Source organism: Gasterosteus aculeatus, chromosome X, assembly GCF_964276395.1.
Source record: "Gasterosteus aculeatus chromosome X, fGasAcu3.hap1.1, whole genome shotgun sequence".
Taxonomy (NCBI): Eukaryota; Metazoa; Chordata; class Actinopteri; order Perciformes; family Gasterosteidae; genus Gasterosteus; species Gasterosteus aculeatus.
The window spans coordinates 7,769,107-7,780,764 of NC_135698.1; the positions used below are offsets into that span (position 1 = coordinate 7,769,107).

The following is an 11,658-nucleotide window of genomic DNA, read 5'->3' on the forward strand; positions in this document are numbered from 1 at the left end:
TGCCATAGATTCCTGAAGTTTTGTCATGTTTTGTATCGCCTGATGGATAATGCCTTCGTCTTTGTCATTTTCAGGGATAAACGCACAGCAATATTCTCTTATGATAGCACAAACACCTTCTTGGGCAGCGGCAGGGCTGTAGTGGAGGGTAAACGCACGTAAACGCCGTTTACGCACCTCTGGAATTTTGGAAATAGCGTTTACGCACCTATAAATAGCGTTTACCCACCTCTAAGTGGCGTTTACGCACCTCAAAGTTCCCTGCGCCTTGTATTCTTCCGTTGGAATAATCCGAAATAAACTTGGTGTAATTTTAAAACAGCTAAGACTACGTTTCCTATTGTTGAACATATAAACCCTGTAGTCTGAATCATGTTCATCTGCGCTGTATTACGGTCTGTGAGCATCCAATCAGTGCCTTGCGGCTGCAGCAGCGACACCAATCAGGATCCAGGAGGTGTGTAAACACACACGTTGGATCAGCCCAGTGGTCCCCAACCTTTCTTACCTCACGGACCGGTTTCATGTCAGACAATATTTCGCGGACCGGTCGAGAAGGTCCGACGGGGGGGTGTAGTTGCGGGAGGAACGACCGACGGGGGGGGGGTAGTAGTCACGCGCTCTGTGTTCGCCGGTTGTGCACGGTAAAAGAAAAACGCCTGGTGACGCGTAGATTAGAAAACAAGTCATTTCTCAATGTGAAAAAAACGTGCTGCATAGGCTATTTATGATGACATAGGTAGTATATGAGTGTTCCATATACGTATGAGACTCCATATGTAGATAGTTCTTAATCTGCAATTGTCTGGTTGTGTTGACATGAAGAAGAACTGTGTCTCTTCTTTGTGCCACACCATCTGTGCATGGTCCACCTTAATATACAATTACATTACTTCACTTGTCTCAAATAATATGTTTTAATGCTACACACTATAAACCTTTAGGCTAGGACAAACAACTTCAGAATTTGTTGTTGCGATAAAGTGGTTTTAATAATAAATGAGTTGAGCATTTACAGTCCACAGACCACTACTGTATATGCTACTGCTCAGGTACCAAGAACAAAGAAGTCTATGAGGGTTGCATAGGTTTCATCACACACAAAAGTTAGGGCGGCACAGTGGTGTGGTGGTTACCACTGTCGCCTCACAGCAAGATGGATTCGACTCCCCCTAGTGGCCTTTCTGTGTGGAGTCTGCATGTTCTTCCGTGTACTCTTAAACTTGCAAAGGTGTTTTCACACAATTTTCACCCTGATGTCAACGCCCCATCCATGACCTGTGAAGGACACATGTGCTTCACATAAAACACTCTGAACTTCAGGCCAAATACGGCTCTTCTACGTTATGAGACCGAGCTGATAATCTTCATCCTGAACATCGTTTTTTTCACACATAGATATTTTGTGAGCATGCTAAAAGAAAAGAAAAACAATTAATCGCGCTCTTTAAAACTAATGAAAACCTTCCCTCTAAATGTGCCATACAAACTACTTCTCATCATAAATTACCACGGAGATGCCCCCCTCCCCTCCATGCAGGGAGTGATAACCACGATAGGTTAGGCTCCCCTATCTAACCACAGCAAGGTTAGATAGGAGAGCCTGCAACCTGAACAAAGTCTTCACACATCAAAGACCCCACTCCTCCCCAAACAGTGTTTATGACCAATTCTTCCTCAACCCCAAAGCCATGCCTTGCACCAGGGCCAATCTATCCGGCCTTTGCAGACTTTTCATTGGGTTAGAATGCAGCGCTAGTGGATGAAAAAGGGGGGCGAGGCGTGTTCCTCCTTACGTCACACATCTAAGGAGCTGATGAGCGGGGAGGGACAGCTGAATCTCTCCGGACCGGACTGCGCGCGGTAACGGTGGTCGAGTTACCACCGGGAGGATTACGCTTTGGTTCAGAAAAATATGGAGTAACGAAAGTGGGGAAAGAGACGATGTTGCTGACGTAACTGTTCAAGTTGGACCCCAAAGGTAAGTTAGCGTCAACCCAACTGGGTATTTATCGACGCGTGTGTTTGTGTGACCGTTGGAAATCAAACCGCTGCTGTGACTCGTAAAGACCGAACTAACTCAATTAACAGTGTTGCTTTATAACGCCTTATTTAAATTGTCAGCGACTTAACCGTTTAACAACGTATGACGTTATGAGTTTGAGCGATAACCAGCTTGCTGAGTGTAACCGAAGGGTGTTACGGTTCAACAGGCGACCCTCTTCACTGGCGAACCTTCTCGTTCCCCTCCGCGTGCGTGTTTGTGTTTACTTCACAGCAGCAGATGTGTCCGCATCGGTTTCCTGATTCGTTTCACCTCCACAAACATACCGCTGAAAGTCTTCAAAACGCATCACACATCCGTTGCAGCGTTTACGATTGTATAAGTGAGCACTACATCGCAGCCACGTAGGAAGACATTTATTTAAGAAAACATATTAAAGGAAATATCGGAACCACATTAATTTGAACTCCATCACAGTGAGCATTTTGTGGTTGAAAAGACGTTTAAAAGACGTCCATGCCCGACGTTGAAAAGACGTTGCAACATGGTGAAAGTTGTTTCAACGTCTATTCGTAGACGTTGAAAAGACGTTCGCGTATAGACCCGTTTTCAACGTGATTTATAATATCGGTGGTAAACTTACACGGACCGGGCCGCACCACAGACAGATCCACTCTCTCTCTCTCTCATATATATATATATATATATATATAAATTTTTTTTTTTTTCATTCTGAAAATGTTTTATTTGTTTTATTTTGAAAATTGACCGGGTTTTCTCCTAATTATGTGTGCTCGTCCCTCTGACATTCCCCACGCGTCACCAGGCGTTTTTCTTCACGTTTACAATTGTCCCCCCCCCACAGTCGGACCGTCTCGACCGGTCCGCGAAATATTGTCTGACATGAAAACGGTCCGTGAGGTGTAAAAGGTTGGGGACCACTGGTCTAATAGACGTCTAAACGACGGACACAATAGACGTTTTTTTCAACGTCAAACAGCTATGAAGTATAGATTCAGGGTTTCTCAAATAATACTTCTAACTTACATTTAGAGATGCTCCGATCAGGTTTTTTGGTGCCGATCACTGAAATCAGTATCTGCCGATCCGATAATACCGATCACAGTGTCGATTTAAGCATTCTATTTATTTTGTAGCATTATTTATGAAATGAATTATTCTTAACAACATTGGTTTTGTATTTTAAGTATTTAAATTACGAGACGAGAGTATCATGAATTGACAACCATCCGTTTTATTGCAGGGAACGTGCAACATTCCAATGTAGAAAAGCTCTCTCGCTTACTATAAAATGTGTAAATAATAATAAATATTAAAACAATAATAAAAATATAAATCTTTAAATGAAAATCACAACAATAGAATAACATGTGCAACATTCCACTCTCTAGAGGCTCCCAATAGAGCTTATAGGAGGAGATAACAGACAAAATAAAGATTAAAGGTGCACAGGAAGTCAGCATTTAAACAAAACATGTATATCTATCTGTATAGTGACTCACTCACTCGGAGAGGGGGCATACTAGAGTATTCAAACCTTACTTCTGATTAAGCAGCATCACTGGCAGATTTGCCTTGGTAAATATAAGCATCTCCGCATTTTTAGGAGTCAACCTGTTCCTCTTATCTAAAATATGTCCTGCTGTGCTGAAAGGTTGCTCGCTATCTGTGAAAGCTGCAGCAAGTGCCTCAGCGGTGTGCGATCCGGGAAACTCTTGTGAGTGAAGCACCACTTGGTCAGCTCGAAGTGTTCATTAATAAACTGCGCAGTTAGGCTCAGCATAGACACAGGACAGACACTCGAACTCCAAATGTCACTCGTGAAGCTAACTGCCCTGATGTTGTCCTTCATAAGGCTCTCAATGTGCGTGTAGACATTTCGGTATAATTCCGGCAGACAAACCTCAGTTAGGTATTTTCGGCCCGGCAGCCGAAATCCAAGCAGGATACAAGGCGTTTGAACCCGCCGTCTTCCACAACAGACAGCGGCTGCTGATCAAGGCATATGAATTCCATTACCTTTGCATTTATTTCCTTTCGTCTGTTGTCTCTTATCTCCTCTCTCTCTGATCGGCCAAATTTGATCGTCCGTTTTGAGAACGCCGATCAAAACCGATAATGGCAATATCGGCCGATATGGATCGGCGCCGATCAGATCGGAGCATCTCTACTTACATTACTTCTACTCCAGATGGGAGTGTTCTTTGAGACGCTATGTATCTATACTTTATAGCTCCTAGGTAGTTGACTGCGCCGAGCTGCTGCTCCTGGATGAACGGTTTAATGACTGGTTGCATTACTTTTTTAATACGCCCCAGAGTTATTCTATGTTCCACATGTTTGCGCAAAACAGGCCCCAAAAACGGTTATGTTTTATAGGAATTTCAAAGGACACTCCTCTTAGTGAGCATTTAGTGTTTTTCTCCACGGGTTCGAATCCTGGTCGGATCGATCTTTTAACAGTTGCTGTTATGACGTTTTGCCGCACGGGGTTCGAATCCAGGTCTTTCCTTTTTAAATATATTTTCTTAAATAAATGTACGTGGCCGTGATGTGGTGCTCGCTTGTCCATTGCAACGCTTAAGATTGTATGTGTGATGCGTTTTTTGAAGATTTTCAGCGATATGTTTGTGAATGTGTGACTAATTGGGAAACGGAGGCAGACACATCTGCTGCTGAGGAGTAAACACAAACGCGCACGCGGAGGGAAACCAGTAGGGGTGTAACACCGGAAGCGTCTGTTGGCGTAGTTTACAACCGCTGTTAAAACAGAAAGGGAACACGTAACGGTAATTGTCCTACTTAGAAAGTATTTTCAGTAAAACGGTCAACTAAAGTTGCAAACGGCGCCTGAGTAAGTGGACCTTTTAAAATTCCCGATAAAAGCAAAACCTAACCGTTTTAGGAGCCTGTTTTTGTATAACTGTAAATATATGAAGAAAGTGTAGAATACTCAATGTTTTATGGATGGTGTCAGGATCTCCGATCCCCCCCCCCCGAGTCGGTTGATGAGAAGGATCCAGCACTTTGATCAGTTAAAGTCAAAAAGTTAACATTTATTTAGAAGAGAAAAAAATTACATGATCAATTCTCCGCAGATATCTGGCTCTAACTATTGCTCGCAAGCAGGGGGGTCAAACACACAAGCACGTATTTCAGCGTTCTGTGTAATGGCGTCGCCGAGCAGTAAAAATGCTGAGTTTTTATACACTTAAAGACAGTTCTTAGCGCCAGTTACGAGAAGCCACAAATCAAGTTGAGATAAGAACTCAGGTGGAGCTGAGGGTAACACCCAATGCTCCTCTGATCAAAGTTCTGTGAGAGCAAGATAACCCCCTTTCCCAAACACAGCTGCAAACCCTAGGTCTTTCTATCTCTCCATCTCATGGTCAACCACTGAGATCTGGCTTTTAGCACAAGACCGTTGTTTACAGAATGTTTTTACCACTATATGCATCTCACAATGGGAATGTTCTTGCAGTGTATGGCCACCGTGTAGCGGAAGGCGCATGCTAACATCATGTCTTTACAAACACAAGTCATGACACTTTACATTTCAAAACGAGAGAAATGGAAATGTGCAGAAAAAATGGATGCAACCACCTGATGTTGTTTTTTTTTTTTTTTTTTTTAACTTACATTTTTTTTCTTTTTCAGGGAAAGTTACCACCCCAACCGTTTAACACCAAAGGAGGACAAAAATGCTGTCTTTTACCAGGAATAATGGACCGGGTCAACAGAATGTACAACTTACACAATCCCCACCAGCTGCTTCTCCGTTTAACCCCAACACATTTGGGAATCAGCAAACTGGGAATGCAATTGGGTCAATGTATGTAATAGCTGGAGTCAAACCCCAAAACCTCATGTCTCAACTATGTCACTATGGAGCTGACTCTAATAGACAGCCATCAAATTGGCAGACCTCAGCAGTTCATCAGGCAGTTTATTTTCAGCAGACTGCCGGAAGTGACAATTATCAGCAACGCTCACCTGCTAATGAGCAAAGTAGAAACCCCATATTGCATCATTTATTGATCCACCCAAGTCCACCAGACGTGATGATGGCAAAAGAAGTATGCCCTCAGCAAGTCAATTCAGCAAATTGGAACCAATCAGTGGGAGTTTATGGGAAACCATCAATAACGACACAGAATGGTAATATCGTGACCGATCGCCATCATTGTTGGGATGAGAATAGTCTTCTCAACCTAAATGGGAAATCAGTTATACCTGCTTCTGCAACTGCTACCTCGCCTCAACATGGAGCGGTGGCTTACAATGGGACATTGGGGCCTGCTGCTGCACACCATGGACCGACTGCTCATAACAGTCCCAAACAAAACCCCACTCAGCATTGTTTCCACCCAAGTTATATGTCTGTCTCTCAGTCTTTCAGAAACGACAACAAAACAACGCACTCCTCCTCTAGTGGACACAACCTACAGGTTTCCAGCACAAGTCGGATTTTTCAACAATCCTCAGCACATAACAATGGTGGAGAGACCGCCGGTTGCATTAATTCAAATAACAGACAGCATGAAACTAACTTTTCCGTGTCACAACCAAATAATTATCCCTTAAATCCTGCTGCACAACAGGAAATATGCAGGCGCCAAACTATCGCAAGAATTGAAAACTATCTACGTATGCCAATTGCTGCTGGCTCAGATGGGCGACCTCAAGTGAATACTAGTTCAGCTTACGGACAAAATAAAAATGTGCAACCAGTGACAACGGTTGCCAAAATATTTAACGCAAATGCCACCCACGCCATACGACAAAATTCTAGACCTCCTTTGCCTCAAACCACTTGTAGTGTTATGTCTGCGCAGCATTGCGGAGATGTGCTACTTCAGCAAAGCTCTGTGCCAAGTGTCATCAATGTCTCAGCGATGCAAGATGGAAGCCATTGTGAAATGCTATCAGCCAAGGCAAATGACCCCTGCGGTCTCTTGTCCCCTGGCCGCACGAGAGTTGTTGCTGTTGTGCAACCATTGTCACAGGGAAGCTACCAGGTTGCCGGCCGGCAGAGCAGTTCTTGCACCGCCAGTCAGTTGTCGGAGGGCGCCACAGCAGATGGGTCTTCGAGTTACCCAGATCGTTTACTCATTTCACCACAAAACAAGCATTTGGGGTATCTGAAAGTGGGACAGTCTCTTCTCCCAGAAAACCCAAACCAAATGAGCTCCAGCCAATATGCAATCCTGCATTCAGCGGTATCCAATAATGCTACTTGTCGTCTGTCGTCTTCAGCTGGGCCTCACCACTCGCCGCAAGAACACCACTCGCCGCAAGAACACCACTCGCCGCAAGAACACCACTCGCCGCAAAAACAATCGCCGCAAAAACAATCTACGGTTGCCGCAGGATCTGAACTGGATGTTGACATGCAAGTACACAAGTGTGTTGCACCAACTGCTCAACCATCAGTAACTTCCAAAGCGCCAGTGAGCCAAAATTGTGATATGGACTTAAGTGAGACAACAAATGGCGTTGAGGTTCCCTCAGTCCCCCAAATCCCATGGACAAGAGTCACATTATCAAAGTACATACAGGATTGTGAAAAAGCTCAGATCAAGTTAAAAGATTTTGCCACGCGTAGCCCACTACACAAATTATTGAGCATGTTTTGGGATGGCGACATTAGCAACTTGGCTTGTGAGCTTAAGAAAGGCCTGTACCATACTTTAATGGATGATGTCAAGAAAGTGTGCCGCGAACATGCAACGATAGAATCCATGTCACAAGTTTGGGGCTCATGGAGTGCAGTCACAGAACTCAAGAACTACAATGTCCTCAAAGATACAGATGTTTATAAAGAACTGCCTTACAAGTCATTATGGTTGAATGTCAATGAGCAGCTTGATGACATTGACAAAGAGTTTGACTTCCCACCATCTTTGAAGTATCATCTTCATTCGGTTACGAGTGTCAGTCAGCCGGGTGAGGTTGAGAAAGAAGGCAACAATTCCGCACAAACCGTAAATGAAGTGTCCAACAAGATTTTGTCATCAACGGAACTTCAGCAGGTGGAGTTAAATGAAGAAAAACAAGAGCCCAATGTTGAAACAACTTCCACACAAACTAAAAAAAGGAAAGCCACTGATTCCAGTGACCCATACTCTTTTCAAATCCAAGTTCTTACCCCAGAAGATGCCAAAGTCATCTTTGAGCAGGTGATAAAGGCTCCAGAAAGTATGGTTGTGGATATGGACTATCAGCCAGATAAAGTCTTAAATAGCTCTGTGGAAGTTGAGCTACCTGATGTTATCGATGTAACACAGAGTGACCCAAAACTTGAGGACAAAACATTCGGTCCAATTGAAGAAATTTGCTGCATCGACAGGTGGATGGAAAACATTTTGGGGTCAAACACTGCTTCTAAATGCAAATGCCAAATCAAGCCAACCCTGACCCCAAGTCAGAAAGAACTTACTGCGAAGACCGTTGACAAGGAAGGGATGGCAGCACGGAAGAATGATTCATTCAGGCCTGACAACAAATCCCCCTCTGCTGCAGCTGGAGAGAATCAAGCAGTGAGTGGGGAGAGCGTCAACAATCGGGTTTTAACATTTGATTGGCCTGTGATAGTTGACGTATTCAGTGAAAACATTGACAATCCTGAAGGCCGTGACAAACCTCATTCACATTCTGACCAAGACCCAGAGAACATTGACCAGATAAGCATAGACAGCGGCCAGTCTAGCATCCTATTCATAAGCGATGACGAAGAGCTGTCATGCATTGAAAGTGAAACTCCCAACCAAATACCAAACTTGGGAAGTAATTCTGAACACGCGCCGGTGGAATTGCGAACCAGTGGCCAGTTAAACTGTTCAGACGCAAAAGAGACCGCTAAAATCTCCAGAATTTCTAAAATTCATTCAGACCTCGATGAGGAAGGTCTACCATATCAGTTGAAACATACTGGACATCTACAGTTGTCTACTCTGGTTAAAAGTGACCAAAAAATTAAAAGTCTATCCAGCGGTGAAAGTGACTCTTCAATCCAGATGACTGACCTCAAGGAAAATTGTGGACAAGCTCAAGCGCGATCTACAAATGACACTGAGTCGTCATTGGAAACTGAAGAAATAAAGAGTGCGGCAGGAGCCCGACAGAACCCGCGGAGTGGTAAACTGAAGAGACCACGTGGTCCTGATAGATTTTTACCAGCATCAAAGAAATCAAAGAAAAGCAAATCCCTAGTAGATCTAGAGAACTCACAGCCTTTCCGCAAGGATGCTTCAAACTGTGGGAAGGTCTTTTTTCATGCGTCTGATGGCGAACCTTCCCCCTTCAGCCGTCCAACTGTGGACCTGGTTCTGTTTGGCTCCAGGACACAGGACAATTGTGTTGTAATGGATAGCAGAAGGAACCATTCCTCGTCTCCAGAGGCTGGGTCAAATCCTGTACCGAGGCCTCCAAAATCTCTCACTGTGAATCTCAGTCCCTTGAAGAAAAAGACCATTAAAACTGTGCAGACATGGGAATGTTCAGTCCAACGGCTTTACAAGAAATGGAAGATTAGTTTTCCACCAGCTAAAATAAAGCACAAAGGCAGGCTAAAAGCACAGAAGGGTACCTTTGCCCCGTCATCCAAGTGTAATCTGGAGAGAGCTGAAAAGACCGGCCCTGCTGGCGCTGAACAGCCGCCAGTTTGCTCTAACAAGAGGGTCACGAGAGGGAAAACCAAGCCCAGCCCGAGTCTTCTTTGGAGGAAGTCCCTCTCCGAAGAACTTCAATGTGAAGAGCAGATACAGACCCTCAACCGTCCTGATGATCAGGAGAGAAATAACGGCGACAGTGGAAGCCATGCGGTCATGCCTCTCCAGAGAAACGGTACCCTGAAGTATAGTGTCTTACCGGTTTCCTTTAACTTTGGAACCAATGGGACAAAAGAAACCAAGGAGCCTGTTTCAGGTAAATTATTGCATTGAGATTTTAGTATTCCACTTCCTAAAAAGAACGACTTGTGAGATATTTTTATGGTCCAATGTCCAGCAGTTGGTTAGCTAATAAAAAAAAGTGGGGTGGCTAGATAACATCACCTAAAAGTAATTTTAATTTTTAACAGTGGTGAGCATACATTCAAGGTGTGTGTGTATTTTATATAAAATACATATATATATATATATATATATAATATATATATATATGTATTTTATATAAAATATATATATATATAATTGTATTTTTTTTTCTCCCCAGGGAAGCCTGATGTTGCTGAAGGAAAGGACCACAGACCCAATCAAACTGTCATTGAAAGAAGTAATGAATACAACCATTCATGATTTTATTCTGGCTTTGTATTTCTTGTTATTTAGACAGATTAGAGTTGTTCTAATTTTTATAATTTAAATGTTTCTTTCGTAGGTACATGGTATCCAATGGCCCACACGAATAGTCTATTTTTCCCTCCCACACCAAAGACCACCAGCCTCTTCCAAACGTTTCAGAAGAAGTACATGGAGAAGGTGAAGCCACTTGAGGATAAATGAGATGCCAGAACAAAGTTTTGCTGGCAACAGAACTCAAAAGATTGTTACAGAAGTGATGTCTTTCTATTTTTGTACTGTACGTGACGGAGCCATTGTAAGTCGAGTCAGTCAGATGTTTACATCAGTTTGTACTTAAAAATGACCTTTGTTTACATAACTATAAAGGCTGTCAAGTCCTACGTTTCACTGTTTTACCTCAGTTATATAAATATATATATATATATATACATATTTTTTCTACATTATATTTTTCTGCAATATTCTCTTTTTGAACAAATATTTTTTTTATACAAAAGGTGTCTAGAATAGCAGATTATATGTCTGTTTACACAAGATAACGGTTATGTTGGGAGCACTAACGGTGAATTTAGTACCCAGAAAGGACATAATGGTATTTTTTTTTCTTTTATATCAAGTAAAACTATTGACAGTTACAAATTCTTAAGTTTGTCTCGTCTTTCTCTGATTTCGAACGATTCAAGTGTGCTTTCATCAAAGAAGTGTGGTGAAGAACGCAATCTACCTGGCCGAGGGTCAGGAAACATTGGGACCGTTGACGTTTTCTTTTTTGTATTTAAATGTTTAACCACTTGGGGTTTGATTAACTTTACCCGGTTGGCCAAGAAGCCCATTATAGACGTTCCTATTTAACCATTCAGAATGAGTTTGTCAGGAATCAGGAAACATTTATTGCCAAAATATGTCAAACATACAAGGAATTTGTCTTGACGGTTGGTGCGTGACCGTAGACAGTGTAACAATAGACAAGACAGCAGTGCACAAGTAATAAAATAAGGTAAAATGAAATGCAAATGAAATGGGTTAGTATAAAAGAGAATAAAGTTTAGTTAAAAATAAAAAATATTGAAGTTAAAATATTAAGCATAAAGTGCACTAGCAAACAAGTGACGACTAACGACAAAGTGAAAAAATTACAGTTAAAGTGACATGTGCAGTATGAAGGGGAGTGACCGGTGGAATGTTATAGTCAGTCAGTGGGGGACCAGGCTCTGTTGATGAGCCTGACTGCCGACGGGAAGAAACTGTTCGTGTGGCGGGAGGTCTTCGTCCTAATGGACCTCAGCCTCCTGCCAGATGGAAGGGGCACAAAACGTTTTTGTCCGGGGT

At 42.8% G+C, this 11,658-nt stretch overlaps 1 non-coding gene across 1 annotated transcript; it reads left to right on the forward strand.

Moving 5' to 3' along the window:
• The first annotated feature begins 1,794 nt into the window (after nt 1-1,794).
• On the forward strand, nt 1,795-10,968 carry LOC120809535 (uncharacterized). Its single transcript, XR_013451075.1, has 4 exons — nt 1,795-1,981; nt 5,684-9,952; nt 10,241-10,300; nt 10,406-10,968. It is a non-coding gene; the product is annotated as an uncharacterized LOC120809535 (transcript).
• Nucleotides 10,969-11,658: the final 690 nt, after the last annotated feature.